Source organism: Octodon degus, unplaced genomic scaffold (assembly GCF_000260255.1).
Source record: "Octodon degus isolate 3935 unplaced genomic scaffold, OctDeg1.0 scaffold00274, whole genome shotgun sequence".
Lineage (NCBI taxonomy): Eukaryota > Metazoa > Chordata > Mammalia > Rodentia > Octodontidae > Octodon > Octodon degus.
Genome location: NW_004524850.1, coordinates 296,661 through 313,230, shown reverse-complemented (window position 1 = coordinate 313,230; position 16,570 = coordinate 296,661). Strand labels below are relative to the sequence as shown.

The following is a 16,570-nucleotide window of genomic DNA, read 5'->3' as shown; positions in this document are numbered from 1 at the left end:
TCTGGGGCGCTGAGAGACACAGAGCAGCGTGCCGGAGATGAGGGAGCAACACCGGAAGTCCCGCCCTCCTCGGCGCTCCTGATTGGACAGTTCGTGCAGCCCGCCTCCTCGTCGCTGATTGGCTGCTGCTCCACGGCCCGCCCTCTGTCCCGAGGTTAAAACGCAGTGAGTTCCTTCCACCTACTTCGGTAGCGCTTAAGCGGCTGTTGCCCTGCAGCTCCTGGGCGAGGCTCTCTTCTGCAGCGTCAGCCTTACCTGGTGAAAACAATTGCATGTCAGTGTGTGCACTCCTGGCTTTGCAGATGTACCCCTGTTTCCTCAATGGCTAAGAGCTCTCTTTTTGAAATTGGGCCACTTTTGTGCTCTGCAAGGCCCACGTCCGTGTCCGGAAAGAAACAGCTCCGGGATGAAGGAGGGCGTCGTGAGGGCAGGGCCAGGCCCAGCAGCACCGAGGAGGGCTGCCGTTCCACGGGCGCTATTTGGGGATACGGCAGCAGGCTTCACGTTGTGGCTTGCACACTGTCGGGACCAACTGACTGCCACCTGCCACCGAAGAAAATTGTTGTAGGCAGCTGCGTGAGTTAGAAGAAAAAAAAATTTCTCCCCAGCCCCTATTTGCACTTTTTAAACAAGCTTCCTTTTTCTCTAGCAGCCCATTTGGAGGCACTTGACCTTGGGGGTGCTCTGACTGTGTTGTCATAGTAACATCAGCGCCCCTTTCCCTGTCACTCTCCTCATTCGTGGGCACTTTGTTAGCACCAGTAGAGCCTTCCGTAATGGTAAGCCGGTGCTGATCTGTATTCCTTCCCCGGCTGTTAGGTCTCCAGGATGAGATGGCTCCCTGCACCAGGTTGTATGTGGCTGTAGTTTGTGGGTGAATGTTTCTTTTATGAGCCACATAAAAGGGTTCACCTATTTCATCTCAAATTGTGAGATCCAGTGCACCGGCTTTGGGAAAAGAAGGGTAGAATGTAGCTGATAGGTTTTCAGTGGTGTCACAGCAGAGAAACAGGCAGAAGGGAAAAGGGAAAGGGGCTTCATTATCTTGGAGGACATGGAGAGAACTTGGGAAGATGAGGAATTCTCTGGATTGGCACAAAGGGAGGCTGAGGCTCTTGCGGCCTGTTGCCAGGGGTGCGGCTTGAGGGGGATGTTGAGATACACCCGAGGAGCTGACTGGGGCTGTCCCTGAGGTGGCGGGAAGGGTGAAAGGAAACTGCATCCTGGGCTGAGTTGCAGAAGAAGCAGGGAGGTGGTCTTGGGAAGATGAGCTGTTTTAAGGGCGTTAGCCATACTGGATGGCCACCATAATAGTTCAGCAACTCATACTAGGGCCAGAACCTATCAGTAGCTATCCCATGGAGTAATCTAAAAACTTGCATATATGATACCTTAATGTCGGCGTCTTTTAACAGTTTCATAATCAAAAAACTAAATTTTTTCTCTTCTTTGTATAAAGACTGAGGTCGCCCCATGTTTACCCTTGACGAATAGATTCCTACTTGCAACTTGGGGACATGCAAGGTCCAGTGGATTGCCAACATGTGATTTTGGTTAGTAATCTTGTGTTGAGAAGGTCATGTGATCCAACCACATTTAGCACCAATTGTAGGAGTCCCCTCCAGGTTCTCGTCTCGGTCCAAGAACTCAATATTTGTAATCCCAAAGATATGTTATTGGAATCCCATTAAGTTAATTCCAATCTCACACTCCCAGTGCAACCCAAGGTGAAAGAAGGACACTAAAACATATTTATAATTATTGCGGAACAAAGGGGACCTAGGACCAGCCATGAAGATAGCTTTCTGGAACCAAGAGGCTGACCCAGGGCTGTACCCGGGTTTTATTCAGTGGAGGAGGAGTGGCTTGAGGAATGACTGAGAATTGTGGGACGTAGGTGACACTGTGAGCTGAGCTAGGTGGGTGGCCTGCATTTACCTCTGCCACATGCAGAGGAAGTAATTTGCATTATGCTATTGAGATACTATCTTATGTTTCGGGGTCTGGTGCTTCAGCTCTGATGTAATCTTTTTTTTTTTTTTTTTTTTTTTTTTCAGAACTGGGGATTGAACTCAGGCCCTTGTGTTTGCCTGTGTTATGAGTCGCTCAGAATAGGAACCAGATCAACCAGATTGGATTTAGAAAGCTGTTAATTACTGAGTTCAGGACCCTGGTCAGCTCTCAGGGGAGAGAAGACCAAAAGGTGGTAGCCCAGGAAGGGGGGGGGTGTTAAAACCTGGAACCACATTCAGTTTGGTAAACAAATTCATTGTCTGACACACAATAATGCTTTCAGGGTCGTTGTGACCACTACTCAAACTAAATTTCCTGGGGATTTTGTTTTAGTTTCTGGTTATTTTGCACCAGAGTAGCTGCAGGCAGCCTTGCATAGCCCGGAGGTTACAAAAAGTTAAAGCTCATTTAGTTTCCTTTTTTGAAGTCATCTCTGTAATCTAACTTTGTTTACAGGAATTGGTGAGGTAGGAATTTTATCTAGCAAACAGCAAGAAACAGCCACTAGTTACTAAACAACTTAGAACAGTGGTGAGTATACATTTTTACACAACAGAAAGCACAAGATTTACATTTATAATCTAAAATGTGAGTTGACCCATGACACCAGGGAAGTGCTTATTCTACTGAGCCATCTCCCCAGCCCCTTTGATGTAATCTTTCAAGCCCCAGGAAGTCATGGCCTCATCTTGAGGCTCAATCCCAGCTGGCAGCGTGGAGCACTGGCTCTTTGTCCTGTCTCAACCCGGCTTACATTAAAGAGCAGCAGGTGTAGGTTACCAGGGAAACACGCAGGCCACCTTCAAAGACTACTGCCAGCACCTCGCTGGACCAATGTACATTGCTTAAGGCCTGTTGAAAGCATAAGGAGAAGTGCTAGCCAGCTCTGTAAATATCAGAAGGAGGAAATAGGGCCAGGCTCAGCCAAGACGGAGACAGTCGCTCTGCTTTCAGGGAGAGCTGCTCAGGACTCCTTGGGGCCTTCCCTGAGGGGGCAGGAAAGCCGAAAGGAATTGCACCCTGGGCTGAGTTGGGGAAGAAGGAGGGAGGTGGTCTCTGGGAAAATAGTGAGATCCTGCCACAGCCAAATCCATGAAAGAAAACAAGCCAAAATAAACACCTAAATACGTAAAGCATTTCCTGTAAAGCACTAGGTAATCTTGGTCAGGCTTTTAACTATCCCTAACAGATTTCGACAAGCAGTGGTTACTCTGCCAGCTAGTAAGTGCTCATTTAGCAGCTTCTACTCTGAAGCAGAAGACAGCTTCTGCAGCATGTCTTTGGTGAATCCCTAAGGAGGCCAACGGCTGCTGGAACGCTGACCAGATACACAGCTGGAATCCTTTCTGGAGACTGGGCTCTGGTTGTGTGGGCCAGCAGAAGCCCAGAACGACTGAGGTGTCATGGCCAGGCCTGCTCTCTCGTGGATGCCCAGAGGTTCCTTGGTGGACACTGGCTCCTGACCGCTGACAGCCCACCCCTTATCTATTGTACTTTTATATCTCTCTGCTAGTAAGCTAGGAAAGCTCCCCAGGCTTTTCAGTGGATCACTAATCACCCCCCACCCCGCTTCAGAAATTGGGTTGAAGCCGCTTGCAGTAATTTACATTTCACAGCAGCAATTGGGAATGATTTACTTTTGTGCTTTACATACCTTAACTAAGAATAAAAAAAGAGGTTTTTTTTTCTTATCCTTGAGTATTGTGCTTTTACCAGCTGTGATTACTGGATGGTAAATGCTGAGGTACAGCCTCCACTTCCAGGGAAAACACCCTGAGGAGAGAGGAAGGCAAGGGGTGAGGAAAAAAGACTCAGAGAAACACAGCGGGGTTAGGAGGGAAGAAGAGTGTGTCCCTTCAACCCAGAGCAAAATCAGGAGCCTTTGTTTACATAGGAGTGATTACATGAGCTTTCTTCAAGCAAGATTAACAGAGGTGGTTTTTAATCTATAAGCGAAAACAATTTAACTTTTTTTTTTTTTTTTTTTTGCGGGACCAGGGATTGAACTCAGGCCCTTTCAATTGTCAGGCAAGCGCTTATTCTACTGAGCTATCTTCTAACTTTTGATTAATATGAGTACACATATAACCTCAGAGTGGTCAGGGGGGCATGATCAACCATTGTTCTTTCAGTTCTATGTTCTCCCCTCCTGAAGCTCTCAGCTCTCAGGGGTACATTCTCACTGTCTCAAGGTCTTGACTCTAAACTTCCTTGTTATTGTTGAATGTTCTTGGCTTAGGCTTGGCCCTTTCTGCAGGCTTACAAGGTAGGAGACGCGCAGTCAGCCTCTGTAAGAACTTTATGGGGCCGGGGAGATGGCTCAGTGGAATAAGCACTTCCCTGACAAGTGTGAGGGCCTGAGTTCAATCCCCAGTTCCACCAAAAAAGAAAAAAAAAAGAACTTTACGCACTTAATTAAGTGAGGCCAACACCCGAGGTGACTAAGTGTGTGCTCCCTTTTGTGCAAATCAGAAGCCTAACAATCCCCAAGTTGTCTGCGGAGACACAGCCGTAGGAAGCCCTGCTCTGCAGATTCTCCAAACTTGACATGCCTTTGTCAGAGGCCAAGCTTCGGATGGCTCTACACAGACAAATATTACTGAGCTTCAAAATTTAAATAAAACCCAATCTTGTCTGGCTGCTAAAAATGTTTCCCCCAGTGATTAGATAGAAAACACAAGTGTCTGGATATTTCTTTGGTCTTAGAGCACAGGGCCAAATTCCTCTAGTGAATTGTCCCATCATTCTCTAGAAGTGACCTCTGTAGCCTGAAAAGTGCTCTACTTCCAACTCACCTTTCATTTATTTTTTTCATTTTTAATTTTTTTGACTAGCTCAGCTCTCCTGAGGGCAGGGCTGGCGTGGCATGTGGTGCTGGGGATCAAAGCGCGCTCCCTCTGCTTGCCTAAGCTCTCCTAAGCTTGCCTAAGCAGGTGCTTTGACCTGCCAAGCTATCTCGCCAGCTCCTCAATGTTATAACCTATGTAACCGTCTCCATTTTTGCAACTAGAACAGCTATTTTGTTATACAACTCTGTATGTTTCTGTTATAACCTATGTGATTTTCTCCACTTTGTAAACAGAATAGCCATTCTATTGTACACCTCTGTACATTTCCACTGTGATTTTATTAACGAGGACTGTTGGTATAAGCTAATAACTTAAGCTCCATTTTGGTGACTCAGGCCATCCTCTGGACCCCTGAACACAGTTTATTAATGTTCAAACTATTCCTTTGTTCTAAACCACAGTGCGTTAAAGGTTAAAATCTGAACTATTTCTTACCCCAGAGCACTCCACACAATATGTCCCCTGATCAACACTGTACTATAAATTGTAATTGTTTGTTTCTGAAGATTGTAACTGGGGCCAGGGAGATGGCTCAGTGGAATAAGCACTTCCCTAGCAAGTGCAAGGGTCTGAGTTCAATCTCCAGTTCTGAAAAAAAAAAAAAAAAAAAAAAGATTGTAACCACCTGTTAAAAAAAGTATACCCTAGTTTCCCACGTGAGGACCCTGTCCCCTGTGCTGCATTTCACTTGAGCTTAGGTCACAAGACCTCTCCCTTTTGTGGTTTTCAGCTTTATAAAACCCTGTCTCTCCCCACCTGGGAGTGCACATACTTGGAGACGAGAGTATGTGCTGCCGCTGAGCTCAGCTAAATAAAGCGCTTTTAAATTGAGTCTGGTTTTTTGATTTTTGGGTTACAACACTCAACTCACCTTTTAGACATGGAATAGTTTACTACAAAGTTAGGCTTCCTGGGGCTGGTGAGATGGCTCAGTGATCTAAAGCACCTACTTAGAACAAGCTTAGCAAAGCACAGGGAACACAGTTCAATCCCCCAGCACCACATGCCAGCCAGCCTCGCCCCCTGGTGGGCTGAGCTGGCCACACACACACACACACACACACAAATAAATTTTTTAAAAAAGTTAGTCTTCCTTCTTTAGACATTCCTGTCACCAGACCAACTATAATTTAAGCTTATTAATGCTAAGTACATGGTTCATGAACTTTCTAGAACAATAAAATTGTGCACCACTTAGAGGGTCAGATTTTATCCTGCGATCTCTCTCCAGAGGGCACTGTCTGCTCTGAAGTACTTGCACAGCACCTGGAGGGTCTAAGGGCCAATTAGAAGTGGGGAGAAAATACACAAATGCTCTTCTTTCTTTTTTCTTTTTTGGTACTGAGGATTGAACTCAGGACCTTGTACTTGCCAGACAGGCCCTTATTCTACTGAGCTATCTCCCTGGCCCCCTTTCTATTTTTATTCACAGGGCCTCTTGCTCCTTTAGAGTCCATCATTAAGTATTAGATAAAAAAGACCTATATGTGTGCGTGGCCTGCCTACCTTCTAGAGTCAAAATGGCATACAGAAGAAAATATTAATTTTGATATTCTTTTAAAACTAGATAGTGTCAGAAGAAGGAAATTGGTCATAAATGTCTTGTATTTAGATTTTGCTTGCTAAGAGACAGTCCTAATTACCTAGCTTTGAAATGTAGATGTGAGCTCCAGGTAAACAAGGAAGCTCAGGCACCTAAGACATTCACTGTCCTAGAGCCCTTCCCCAACCTTTGGAGCCCGAGGACAAGACAGCCTTAGTCACAGCCTCCCCCACCATCACAGAAGGTAAGGGTTTCCCCCCTTGCCCTTCTAGTCTAGAGGGTGGGGGCTCTATACTAGCTGTAGTCCAGTCCTCTACAGGGCTACACCCATTCTTAGTGGAGTTTATCAGGCTCCTCACGGATAATACCCTTTAAAGAAGTAAGTAGACAATTTGGAACTTCCAGAGTTCATGTGCCTAGTTCTGTCAGTTACCTAGAACAGATAATGTCAGATCTTGAAAAATCTTTACATGACCCTAATAAGTATATTGATGTGTTTAGAGGATTTACTCAAACCTGTGAGGTATGCTGAATAGGTGTCATGTTACTCTTAAATCAAACATTGACTTCTAATGAGAGACAAGCAGCATTACTGCGGAGGATTGCGGGAGCAACTCTCTTTGAAAGAAGAGCAATTGTCTCCATTTTGGCCAAACCTGACCCCATTTCCTCGCATTGCTATGTTCAGAACTGGCTAGGACTTCTCTTTATCCTTTCAATAGGCTTTAAGCAGGGCATATTGGGCTAGCCGAGGTGCTTGTGGTAGCCTTTGAAGATGGCATGTGTGTTTCCCTGATAATCCACACCTGCTGCTCTTCAATATGAGCCAGGTCGAGACAGGATGAAGAGCCAGTGCTCCACGCTGTCAGCTGGGATCGAGCCTCCAGATAGAGGCTGTGGCTTCCTGGGGCTTGAAAGATTACACATCAGAGCTAAAGCACCGGACCCCAAAATGTTAGATACTATCTCAGTAGCATAATGCAGTTTGCTTTTTCTGTATGTCCTTCCTTTGCATATCGCAGAGATGAATGCAGGCCTCCTACCAGCCCAGCTCACAGCTCTCACCTACTTCCTGCAATTCTCAGTCATTCCTCCTCAAGCCACATCTCTTTCATGACTGAATAAAACCCAGGTTCAGCCCTGGGTGGAGGCCTTTGATCTGGATAGCCATCACCAAGGCTGGGTTTAGGGCCCCTTGGCTCCCCATAACTATAGATATGCATTAGTGTCTTTATTCTTGCTGTGAGTTGCACTGGAAGTGGTAGATTGTAATTAACTTATGGGATTCCAATAACTTATCCATAAGATTACAAATATAAGCTTCCTGGACCAATACGAGGACAAAAAGGGCTCCCTACAATTACAAGCTGCTATTACATTTGGGGATAAATATCTTGTAGTTAATTTTAAAAGCTAAGAGATAGCCAGGGGAACTACTAGTTCCCTCTGGAGCCGAAGAGGTTCCTGCCCAAGACAAGTGCTGGCCTAATATTTATTTGAAGCATATATTCTTGAAGGTCTAAGAACAACTAAAACCAAGCCTTCTAGTTACTTTAAATTTTCAGCTCTTTGTTATAAGCTGGCAGACTCAACTCCATTCTGTAACAAGATTCATAACGTCCTTGTCTTGTAAAGCTTTGATCTTTTCAGTAAACACACCCCCGGGCCAGACCATGAACTGCAGCTCTTCGCCCTAATCAACAGATGTTCCTGAGCTTCCTGAGAAATAGATTAGACTATAACCAGGTGCCTTTCCTGAGTTAGGGAGCATTAACTAAACCTTGAAAAAATCCCCTTTCCTCCCCCAACCCTGCGATTTTCCACTTTAAAGGTTGTGCTTTGTTCCAACTCAGCGCACACTCTCCTCCGTTTCTCTGACGGAGTGGTGCCGCTGTGCTCAGCTAACAGAGCGCTCCAAAGGCTTCCTTTGGTTTCGGCGTCTGTTGTGTCGCAGTGTGCCACACTCTTTATCAGGAGAAAGACGAAAACCTCTCTGCTTTCTTAGAACAGTTATTAGAGGCATTGATGAAACATACTTCCCTAGATCCTATTCATTTTTAATGTATTTAGTACCGGGTCTACAAGATCTGTTGCACAGACCGGACTCAGTGATCCGCTTGTCTTCAGCCTCCCAAGCGCTGGGATTACAGGCGTGCACCTCCACGCGGCACGCCGGGGACTGAAGCTGGTCCCTGCACTTGCCTAAGAAGGTGCTTTAGTCTGCTGAGCTCTCTGGCCAGCCCTCCTAGATCCTAATTCAATAGGACAGATTATTCTTACTGATAAATTCATCACTCAGTCAGTTGCAGATATTAAAAAGAACCACAAAAGATAGCTTTGGCTCCAGAGAGCTCACTTGGGACTGTAGTAAAAGCTGCCTCTTAGTGTCCGAAACTCAGGACTGAGGGAAAACTAGGGAAAGAAAAGGAAGAGGTGAAGAATGCCTGCCTTTGTTGCAGCATCAAATCAGACCCCAAGTCTCATTTCTGGGCTGCATTCATCTGCCACCTGTGTCAGGAGCAGGCCACCTTAAGGAGGGCTGCACTAAGAGGTCCCCCAAGCCATGGCCTCACGGCCCAGGCGGCCACCAGCGGCAAGGCTGTACTGTCAGGTGTGGGCCCCAGAGCCCAGACCCGGCTTCCGAGGAGGTCCAGCAGGCCTGCCGGGCCCTGGGGCCGCCTCCTCCCTCGGCCGGATGATATCTCCACCCGTGCTCTGCACGGAGGAGCCCTGACTAGAGGAAACCCAGCCGACTGCAGCTCTCTTTGTCCTTTCCCAATCCTGACCTTCTTACAGTCCTCATACCTCAATAGAAACAGACTGTAGAAGGCACCTTGCTTAATCTGCGATTGGGGTGACTTTACCTCACCCCTTCCATTTAGCTATGCCTGAAAGAGCAGCTCTCACGCTACAGAGACCCTGTCCTGTCTAAATGACGTAACATACATACTCAGTTCGCCAACTGATCAAAATGACGCTGAGAATGGTTTTTACAAATGTAATTCATGCTGTTCATGTGCAAAGACTTAAAAAGTATTTCATTGGCCAAAACAAGGTCCCCAAGGACAGATAAAATCCCGTCAGTGTCGGAAGTTAAGGCCTTAATGTGTCATATAACCTGATTTTTTTAGACAAGATCTGATGGCTCAGGAAAGAATCTAAACGTAATTTAGCTGGGTGTGGTGGGGCATGCCTGTAGTCCTAGGATCATTCATCGCGAGCCCTAGACCAGCTTGGGCTGCACAGTGAGCTCGAGGCCCGCTGAACTGCATAGTGAGACTCTGTCTCAAAACCCCCCACAAAATTAAATAAGTAAAAGTAATCTAGCATATTTGTTATAGCTTTTACCTGTATGATTACCTGGATTTTGGCATCCTCTAGGCAAGGACAAATTTTGAAAAATTTGAGCATGTATAATCAAAACATGAGCTAACTGGTGAATTTAGAAACTCTTTAAGGCATAGAATTGTAATCCACTGGTTTTTAGAACTCTTTTTGATGGAGTTTGACCTTTTGCTATTTTTCTAGCTGTAGTTAAAATCATCTATGAATTTGAGGACTTCAGTAAACCAGACGGATGCCCATGATTCCCTCACAGCAGTTTGGGTTGCTTCTTCAGAGGGGGATGCTGCAGGCAGCTGAGGTAGATGGAGACAGTATAAGCAGTCACGTAGGGATAGGCCTTCAGGGAGGGGCAAGTGCAGAAAACAAGATCCCTTGCAACTGTGAGAGAGACAGACACGCCTGCAGCACGCCAGATCTGAAGACAAAAGGAAAACAAATGCAGCCACGTGCTTCCGGATTGAGGCTCACCTTGAGGAAGCTAGGAAGAGCCCCTATTCTATATTCATGCCCATTTGCTCCACAACTCGCTTCCCCATTTGGTTCTGGATTTAATCAATTTTACCTGAGTAATTGTGCTTGTGGTCTTATTGGGTGACCATAGTTTTGTCCCACCTCATGTGCCAGTTCCATATTTTTCACCTTCGACTCACTTTTGCCTCATGGTTTTTGCTCTATAAAAATCCCTGGAAAAGACAGATTCTTGGGTAATCTGCTCAGGTCCCCTCCTGTACCTCTCTCTGACAAATTCTGTCATTCCTCCAATAAATACATCCTGCTCTTAACCTCTCTTTTTCCTAAAATTCACTCTTCAGTTCTAGAGAACACAGACTTGTTGAAGGTCAGGTTGGGAGTTTTATTCCCCTCTATCGACGCCAGATGGGTGACATTTTCAATTCTCAATGCATCCTGCCCCGATTCCTCCTGGGCAAACCCTGGGGACGCTATTTCCATAGTGCTGGTAATACAAGGCAAACACCTTGTGGCAATTTTATGACCATAAAAGCTCAACTTAAGACCCCACTTCCTATTTCCGCTGTCCTGGCCTACCCCTCAACTGTCCTACAACAAGAAATCATTCCCCGCCCCCCGCTTCTCTCACACACCTGAGCCATCCTCTCACCTACCTCAAACCTCAGCGGGTGCTGGCCCTGCATTCCCTACAGACAGGGCCCCTACGTGGTAGCCCACACTCTGCACTGCCTCTCATCTCTCTTTTCCACCTAATCCCGCCACAGTAGGCCCCCATGCATTCATAACTCTCAACAATGGTCAATTAATTGTTTGATCTCTCAGTGCAAAACCTGCGCAATTCAATTGGAAGATCTTCCCCACTGTGTTACATATGTATTATACACACACACACACACACACACACACACACACACACACACGGCTGTTTGCCCACCTACGGGTTGGCTTAAAGGATGTAAAGCAGGGGCTTACACCCGTCTTTCCCCTAAATGGACAAGATCCCACACACTTGTCTTTATGGTCTCAGCCCTGACTATAAACTCTCCAGACACTGTAGGGACATCTGTCCTGTTGCAGCAACAGGACACCCATCTCACCTGAATGACAGCTGCTCACATCCGGGTCCTCATCAGACTGCACATCCTTCTGGTTCTTGGTGTGGAGGACCCCCTGAGCAGCTCTCCTTGAAAGAAGAGCGACTGTCTCCGTTTTGACTGAGCCTGACCCTATTTCCTCCTATTGATATGCAATAGGAGCTGGCTAGGACTTCTGTTTATCCTTCAACTGGCCTTAAGCAATGTGTATTGGTCTAGCTGAGGTGCTAGTGACAGTCTCTGAAGGTGGCATGCGTGTTTCCCTGGTAACCTACACCAGCTGCTCTTTAATGTGAGCCCGGTCGAGACAGGACAAAGAGCCAATGCTCCGCGCCACCAGCTGGGATCAGCTGGGATTGAGCCTCCACACAGAGGCTGTGACTTCCTGGGGCTTGAAAGAGGACATCAAAGCTGAAGCACCAGACCCAGCAAAACATTAGATGCTATAATGCAGATTACTCTCTCTGCATATCCTCTCTGCATATCACAGAGGTAAATGTAGGCCTCTCACCTAGCTCAGCTCACAGTCTCCCACTTCCCACAATTCTCAGTCAATCCTCCTCAAGCCATTCTTCCACTGAATAAAACCGGGTGGGGGCCTGGGTCACGCTCTGGGTTCCGGAAAGCCATTTTTGTGGCTGAATTTAGAGTCCCTTGACTCCTCAATGATTGAACATATAATTTAGTGTCTTTATTTTCACCGTGGGTTACATTGTAAGTGGTAGATTGGAATCAACTTGATGAGATTCCAATAATGTAATTTTGAGATTATAAATATTGGCTTCTTGGACTGAGATGAGAACCTGGAAGTGACCCCTACACTTGGGATGGGTTTTGGGGCAGGAAGAGCAGGCACAAGTATTCATGCCAAAAATCTCTATCACCAACTCTCTCACATAACACCAACAAACACAAATAACAACTGATATTCTTTTGCTTCAAAACCAAAATAAGGGCTGGCCAAATAGCAGATTAAAGCACCTGCAAGCAGGCACACGGGCGGTGGGCTGGATACCTGGGCATGCCGTTCCGGCCCTGCCCACGGGGCGCACTGAGATGAGGATTGAGACTGGGTGTGATGGCACGCCTCTGTAATCCCAGCACTTGGGAGGCTGTAAACGGGTGGATCACTCTGAGTCTCATCTAGTAGTGAAAACCTGAACATCCTGTAGGCCATTCCCTAAAATACAGAAAGGAAAATAAATGAATAAATAACAATCTCACTGCTGTCACCCTCCAAAACTGCTGAGCTCTTGAAGTTGTGGCAGCCGAAAGAGGGGGCACCCGTGCCAGGCCGGCAGCCGAGTGCTCTTAACCTGTAAATGAGTCAGGGATGGTCACGGACAAGGCAGAAAGCCTGCGTAGCTGGCCGGAGTGCAGCAGCGGGAGCCAGCCGTCGTCGCTCTTCCTCTTCGCGTGGTCTTCGTGGAATGACATGTTGGGGTCTCGGGCCCCTTAGCTACCCCTTATGGCCCTTTACTCAGCTGCTGGCCTGTCTACTCTCAGCACTCTGCCTTTTAAAACTCTTCTCAAAGTCTCTCCAATCCAGGAGTCGTGCCACCAATCTCTGCCACCAAAGAGATTCTCGTCCCAGCTTCATGACCGACGCCCTGTTCTGCAGGAAGCAGTCTGACCGACAGTGAACAACAAGCCAAAGATGGGAAGGACGGCTGGGGCCGTGCGGAGACGCACTGGGTCGCCTCGGGGCTGCCCGCTCCTCCTCTTCTTCCCGGCCCTCCTGCACCTGCATGCACACCAAGAGCTGTCCAGTGAGCCATAACCAGGTCATCGCCTGCTCCCTAGTCCCTCCACGATCATACGTAGACAACTATAAAGTCAGCTGCCTTCCATGTCTAGCCAGCGCACTCTCGCATCTCTGTGTGGTTCTCCCCTGCCTGCAATAAAAACCGCTTTCATCTTTCCTGTCTCTTCACTGTGTGGAAAAATCTGACAGACTCCACCACGGACCTGGGGGTGGGGGCAGTGTGCAGAAAGCCAGAGGTGCGGACGCCACGTACCTGCAGGCGGGGCCCACTTCGGGAACCGCAGCCAACTCAGCTGCTCCTTCCAGGAGAATCTGGTGTGCAGGCGCTGGTGTAGCTCTGGGCTGGAGCGCCTGCCCACTGTGCTTGGGCCTTGGGGTCCGTTCCCAGAACTGCAAAAAACAAAGCTCCTTTTTTTTGGTGTGCAAAGGTTGCCTTCCTTGGTGCAGGTTGGAGAACAGGTGCCGCCAGCGCTGGGTGTGGAGCAGAACACGTGTGGTTCACTTGGGCCTGACAGGAGAGAAAACACAGGAGCCCCATGGCCCAAAGAGAGGCACAGTGAGTACTCAGGCTGGCCGTAGGCGGGTTGGGGGGCGGGCTCCCTTCTTTCTTTCATATCTTCTTGTTTTGCTTTTTCAGATAGGGTCTAACCATGTAGTTCAGGCTGGCTTTGAGCTCACTTTGTACCAAGGGTGGTCTTGAACTCACAGGATCCTCCTTCCTCAGCCTTACCAGTGCTGGATTACAGGCATGCAGTACCACCCCTAGCTGGGTGTTGTGGGCTTCTGAATTAAACAACTGAGCTAACCGGCAAGCCCCAAAGTTGAGAAGGCTGCTGAATCAGAAATGTTCTAGGCAGTTGGGCAGGGCCAGGCCCCCAAAGGGAGACAAGACACTCGACAGCTGTGAGAGAGGCGGATGCTCCTGCTGTGAGCTAGACCTAAGACCCAAATGCTCACCTCCCTACAGATGAGCATCTGGGATTGATCATCACCCCCAGGAAGCCGGGAAGAGTCACTAAGCCAACTGCTACCAGCTACTGGATAAAGTCTTGTCCTTCCATGCCTGCTGGCTACGTGACTAGCTTTCCCATTTGGTCCTGGATTTAGTCAATTGTACCTGAGCAGTGGTGCTTGTAATCTCATTGGTTGACCATAGTTTTGTCCCATCTCATGCCCACCTAAGCGAGTTTCCATGTTCTCCACTTTAGACCCATCTCACTGCATGGCTTTGCTCTATAAAAATCCCTGAAAGAGACAGTTTCAGGGATAACCCACTCAGGTCCCCCTTCTGTCCCTCAGACAAGCTTTCTTTTCCCCTATAAATATTCTGCTCTTAACCTCCGCTGTTCTAGTTTGAACATGGGCTCCCTCCAGGGACCTTCTCCCAGGGACCTTTCAGGTTGTGAGTTTCATTTCTCCTACATCAGATCTGGAGGAGAGAGTGCCTGGTGGCACTGTGGGGACTCAGCCAGGAGCCTGCATTCTGTACCTAACTTTCAAGGCAGATAGACAGCATGATGGGCCCTGCAGGATGAAACATTTCTCCTGCCCAGGGCTTTCACCATGTCAGAAGGCCAAAGCCCCTGGATGCCTGGTTTCCCTTCTTTCTGGGCACATTAAGTGATTTTCTTTTTTTTTTTTTTCTGGGCGGAACCGGGAATTGAACTCAGGACTTTGTATTTGCCAAGCAAGCACTTACTCTACTGAGCCATCTCCCTGGCCCCCACATTAAGTGATTTTGTAAAACATAAGTGGGGGGGAGTGATAGGGTAAGCCAACGGTCAGCTTCACCTCCTAGCTGTGCAGAAGGAATGCTCCATCTCTGAGTCCTTTCAGGTAGACTAGGGGAGGAGAGGAGGACACAGGAGGCTGGCAGGTGAGGAGTGTTTGGCTGAGCACATCTTTCGAGGCAGGGGCTGGGAGGATGACAGGCTTCAAAAAGAGAGGGTGGGCAGACAGCAAAGAGCACCTTCCTGGTCTATGTCACAGCTGCTTCTTCTGGGCACCCCGTGTCTCCTGCTCCCGGCGCCGTGACTGCCACCTGGGCACCCACGAGGCAGGCACATCTGGGCACAGTCTACAGCACTCTCCACGAGGGAGCCCTGGCCGGCAGGGCCAGATGCCTCAGATGCAACACAGCCACCCCCATGTGGCAGACCAGCTCACCCGAGCTCCACAGGCAGGCGCCGGGGCGAAGATGCGGGAGTGCAGCCTCCCTGGGGCAGGCCGCTGATCCTCGTGGGTTGCTGAGGTCCAGGCTGTTTTTTTTTAACTTTGTGATATTTGTATTCCATCGCACAGATATAGGTTATACAAATTAGTGACACAAGTTATCTCTTAAATTCCAAACACTTTCTAGAGTATTATTACAGCAGATGCCTGGGATAATGAAACAGCAAGGTGGAAATCATAGTCCAAATAGTTAAATGCAACAGTGAAAATTCTGCACATTTTAATTAACGGAGAAAATGTGGGGGTGGGGGAGACGGCTCAGTGGAATAAGCATTTGCCCGGCAATCGCAAGGGCCTGAGCTCAATCCCCCAGTTCTGCCAAAAAAAAAAGGGAAAAAATGTGTGCTTAAATACTCTAATAAACTAGATAGCAGAGCAATTAACACCACAAATAAGTCACGGTGGTCCATTTTAATATATGCATTATGATTATTCTTTATATAACCCCTCCTCTTGAAAATGCATGAGTAAAACAAATCCTGATAAATGATTGAAAGAAATTTTAGTTTCTCCTGATACTTAAGATCTATGGTGGACTAGCATCTAGACTTCATATACTTACACATTCAAACATAAAAGACACTACGCTTGGAAAGAAGGAAATTTTTAAAAAGATTTTTTAATTGAATCAATGAGATAAAAAGATAGCAAGGCCCTGTTTGCTGCTTACATGAAAGAAGATTTTTAAAAATAATCAGTGCACAAAATACAAAAGGTATGGTTATGCTGTGCGATTACGTTTTTCTCCCTGTTTTTCTTGGCTGTTCAAGAGCAAATTAAAGTTTCCGCAGCAAATTTGTTTTCAAAATGCCGAATTGTGATACACTCGCTGGCTTCAGGTTTCTGAATACCTTTAACGGTTTCTCTGCGCTGCAATTTGTAAGTTTCCTTATGGCCCAGTCAAGCCGGCAGTGTTTCCAACTGGATCCCTAATGGGCGCGTGCTCGCAAACGCGGTATGACTGAGGCGCGGAGCTCCAGCCTTGGTGTTGGCGAGTAACCGCAACAGGGTGCGGGCGGCGCGCGGATGGCAGTGTTCAGACGGATCACACAGCACGTATCCCGGTTAAGATCTAAAGAGGCCGCGAGTTTCTTGCTAAAATCATGAACCATGTTGGCAGGACCGCTGTGTGCAAATTCTGGGGCAGGCACACTGATGAAGTCAATCATCTTCCCTAAAGGTCTTAGTATTTTCTTCAGTCGTCTGCTGGCCGGCGGCTGGGCATCTGCGGAAGGCTCGCTTAGGATGTCGTGGGCGC

General features: G+C 47.6%; 1 protein-coding gene and 1 pseudogene across 1 annotated transcript in view; one reads left to right on the top strand and one right to left on the bottom strand.

The window, feature by feature from the left end:
* The window catches only part of LOC111814145 (zinc finger protein 431-like), a 629,125-nt gene that overhangs the window by 548,448 nt on the left and 64,107 nt on the right, over positions 1-16,570 (top strand). The window lies entirely within an intron of this gene.
* Positions 16,078-16,570, bottom strand: part of LOC111814151 — an 8,220-nt pseudogene continuing 7,727 nt past the window's right edge.